Source organism: Diadema setosum, chromosome 5 (assembly GCF_964275005.1).
Source record: "Diadema setosum chromosome 5, eeDiaSeto1, whole genome shotgun sequence".
NCBI lineage: Eukaryota > Metazoa > Echinodermata > Echinoidea > Diadematoida > Diadematidae > Diadema > Diadema setosum.
Window position 1 is genome coordinate 38,364,857 of NC_092689.1, and position 5,012 is coordinate 38,369,868.

Below are 5,012 nucleotides of genomic sequence, written 5' to 3' on the forward strand. Positions count from 1 at the left end.
ATAGTTTCGCTCCTTCATCGTGATCATTCTAAGAATATCCTTAGTAGTATGATTTCATGGACCACACGTACAGAAGAATGCACAAGTATACATAATATGTAACCATCGGTAACCCTGGTCTTTTTCTTTTTGCGTGGTACGGTAGGTTCTCGACCCCTGGCTTGTCAAAATAGAATTGTACTGTCTTGGACAAAGGAATTGAATGTCTCGATATGGATTTTTTTTTTCTTCATAAATTCAGCACACCTGTCGAGTCTCATAAAGCGTTGTTTTAAATCTGTAGAAGTTTGCATCAAAATGCTCGCCATATGGCCTGGAAATTGTTTCATCGCACTTTGATCCTGTGTAGGAGCCGCGAGTTTCTGTCAAATCATAGATATGGCCCTCTCGGCAAGCAACCATTCACGCTGAAATTATTCCATGTGCACAACAGAGTAACATACAACAGGTGATGTTATAGCATTCATCACCACGGAAACTGGTTGTAAACAACCTCGCCTATTATGGCCCGAACATCTGTGAACACTATTGTTGCTAACAACGCTCGCACCTGGTTCCAACCCAAGCTATTTGGGTATAACAAAAGACTCATGACTTAAACACTTCGATATGCTCTATGCTTGCAACAAATCAACTGAATAGTCAATATATTGATTACTTTCGACCTGCGTCCCAAATTGATGAAAAACAAAATGAAATGTGAAAGTGATGTACATTATCTATGGGAGTAAAAATCGCATTGTCCTGATTTGTTATTATCGTTGAAGGGATGATATAGTTTTGACTGTTTGTGAGATAATTAGAAACCACCTATATGAAATATTAAAGAGCATACAATTCTCAGAGGAATTTAAAGTTTACTTGATAAAAATCGGTTTAAAATGACCAAGATATCCAAAATCAAAGTAAAACAAAGTGATCCTCATAAAATTTAGATCCCACCTTTTATAGGATGACTCTGTTTTTGGATATCTCAGTTATTTCAAAACAAATGTTCATTAAAAAATGAACTTCCTCTTAGAGTGTATGCTGTTTAATATTCCATAAGGGGTTTCTCACAAACAGTTAAAACCTGAATCCTCATCTTATACCACCCCTTTAACAATGTCAACAGAACTGGCCACTGAATACTGAAAGACGACTGTGCATACACGACATTCATTCGAACGCGGAAGACTCGGCTTTGATGAGGATCAAGCGATTCACTCCAGACAGAGACCGGTTGGTAAACCCCGTCCGAAACTGACTTCCTTCTTATATTCATTCAAAACTACTCACGAAGAACAAAGACTCCTCGCGTGACTTCTTTCAGATTGTTGGTGAATCAATGGATTGTTCACTACTTGTTGAAGTATTCACTATACAGTGTACCAGTGGATCTAAAGGAGACCTCCAAATGACTTTCAAACTGGGTACAGAGTTTCAGGATTTATAGTGATTGGGACGAGGAATATGAATGTTCTCAAAATTTATACCAAATCACAATGAACAAGGAATATGACATGGCACCTTTATCATAAGAATGCATTGGTGTGTGTGTGTGTGTGTGGGGGGGGGGGTGGTTCAAGGAAGTCGAACAAAAGAAGAAAGCGTAGGCCGTACTTAAATATACATAGGTGAACTTTTTAAGCAATCGGTATACTGTAATAGATTACAGTGCTATATTTCTGAAATATATGGGCCTCCTTGTGTCATCATCCTTGTTAAGTGCAATTTGTTTTGGTTTTTTTTTTAGAGTTTCTCTGCTCAAGGACCACACTAAATTTACACAAATCTGTAACTGGAGTTGTCGATTTACTGGTACATACCATGAAACTATGAACAGTAGTCTGTATTTCCCTTTTAATGCGCATGCAAAACTAGAAATGTCGCTATGGCGACTGATGCCTCCGCCATAATGCATGATTCTCCCAATAGGTGTATGGTACAATGTCTTCACAATGTGTTATGACAGTTTCACAAAACTGACAAAATATTGAAATGACAGGTTTGTCAGAAATATCTTGAATGTTCACTTTCCTTGAACTAGGTTTGCTATAATTGTCTAAGAGTGCAGGTACCTGTATTTGGGGAATTGAGAACTTTTACTTGACTTCTGACGTACCCTTTCATAAGTTTACGCATTGAGTAATTTTCAAGGTATGAAGAAAGAGTGTAATTACAGTATAATATATATATATATATATATATATATATATATATATTTGCATTTAAACCTGACCTTTGACCCTTAACCTTTGACCTTCTGGCTGGATATTTCTCAGAGAATCTCCATTAGGGAATACATGTATATATCAAGTTTTAGTTTTAAAAATAATAATGTAAGCATTGCATATACTGGTATATGAGGGAAATAGTAACATTTTGAGGAGTTGACCTTGACCTTTGACCCCCTTACTAGTGACCCATGACCCCTACATTCCCTAGATCCCTGCCAGTCAGTACATGTGTACACGTTGTATGTACCAAGTTCCATGAAGATACGTTGAACCATTTGCAAGAAAAGTGAAATTGTAACATATTCACCTAACCTTTGACCTTTTGACCTTTGACCTTATGACATGAAACTCTCTCTGGAGAATCTTTATGCAGTAGTACATGTCTACAATAAGTTTCGAGATAATACCTTCGGGCATTGCATGGATATGGGGGAAATAGCAATGTTTTTAGCATTTGACCTTGACCTTATGACCTTTGACCTCTTGCCAATATCACTAAAATCTACTCAACTAATTGCCCCATCATACATCATCCTTGGACCAAGTTTGGTGAAAGCTGCTTCATCCAGTTTAGAGTTATCACGTAAACAGATAAATTTTAGGATTTGACCTTGATCTTTGACCTTTGACCTCTGTCCAATTTCACTCAAAACCTAATCAAGTAATTGTCCCATCATACATCATCCTCAGACAAATTTTGGTGAAATTTGCTGAATCCAGTCTTGAGTTATCGTGTAAACAGATACAATTTAATGATTTGACCTTGACCTTTTGACCTTTGACCTTTGGCCGATTTCACCCAAAATCTAATCAATTAATTGTCCCATCATACTCTATACTTGGACCAAGTTTGGTAAAATTCCAGTCAATATTACTCAAGTTATCGCGTAAACGAATGCGGACGGACGTACGTACGGACGGACGGACAACCCGAAAACATAATGCCTCCGGCACCACTTCGTGGCGGAGGCATAATTATGCTGCACAACACAACCCCTTCTACGCAAAATGGCTCCACAAATCAATTTAATCTATCAACATAAGTACGTGATTAAGATTCTACTGATCATTGCCAAACACAACACGGAAATGATCTTTGGTTATCAGAAATAAATCCATACAACAAGAAAAGGATAGATCAAAAGTGGCCGGAAGCGCTTTTCATTATCTTCTAGCATATACATTTCCATACATCGTACAAAAAGGTGACGAAACCCTGCTATGCAGGTATTTTACTCTAAACCATCGTAAGGTATATAAGAGATCCAGATTGCTATAAATTCCATTCAAGTCTCGTGATACAGGCTACTAATCATGACATTTCTGTATCATATTGCCGATTCCTTCTTGAGAAAACAGGCGGTAGCTGCAAGGGAATTATTCTGTATACAGATGCATTCACTGCCTATGGTAAGTAAGAAGAAGAAGAAGAAGAAAAAAAAAAAAGGTTTGCATTTGGACGATGTGCCAGTGACGGACTATAATGTATATACGGGACAATGTTGCAAAGATTTTGTTTTCGATTTCTCTCTTTCCCTCTTTCTTTTTAGCAACAACACAGATAGAAATATAATGACGCTGTTCTAGTTTTTAAGTCACTTCGACAACAACAAGAACAACAGCAACAACAATAAAACAATCGTGGGCATTTGCTTAACAAGCAGGAGTAACATTCACTCCACAGATTTTCATTCCAATCGTCGGTAAACTTTCTGGAAATCTCTCACAGATTGTATCTGATACATCGCGCCTTTTTTTTACGATGGCTACCACAATGAACCACAATGATGATGATGATGATGATAATGATGATGATGATAATAATAATAATGATAATAATAATAATAATAATAATAATAATAATAATAATGATAATAATAATGATAATGATAATAATAATAATAATAACAATAATAATAATAATAATAATAATAATGATAATAATAATAATGATTATTATTATTATTATTATTATTATTATTTTTATCATTATCATCATCATAATCATAATAATAATAACAATAATAACACAATAAAAGAAAACCCCCCAAAATTGAAAATGATAAAACAAAGTAACACACTAAAACAACACCTGGACAACTATCTGAATACACTGCACATTTGTTTTTTCTGTAATACTTACACAATGGACCCTACCATGCTTACACCGACACCTAAAAACACTTACATTTACCATGGACCCTATGTAGGGTCCATGCATTTACAAAGACGTGCTTTCAGCGTAATTAGCTTTGAACTTGGATAACATTCATATTCTTCGACAAAAAAAAAAGAAAAAGAAAAAGAAAAAATGAGCAAACTTACAAAGTTTCCAATCCATAGTTAGACACATAACAATATTTCTACATTCAACCTCATACTTCCAAAATTCAAACATAAACATTTGAGGTTAACCTCTTTCAAAGTTTGCAATAGATCGGAATCATCACCAAAGACCTTTGCACCATTAGTACGAAAGAATTAAAGATGAAATTCAGAAAGACTGCTTTGTACGATAAATATTTGACGTTTTGAGAGAACCGACGGTTCCTCTTTCAACAACAAGGCACCGATGAGGATCCATTTACATGGAATGTCGATAAAAGGTAGTGAATCTCTTTTTTAATTTTTCAATCTATCTAGCTATCTATCTATGTATCATACTCTCTTTTTCGCTTTCTCTTTCCCCCTCATTCCATCTGTATAAAATATAATGTATATTTTCTTTTTTGGTCAACGGCGTGGGAAGAAATAGAAATATGTGCATATATGTGTGTTACATCTGCGCTTGCA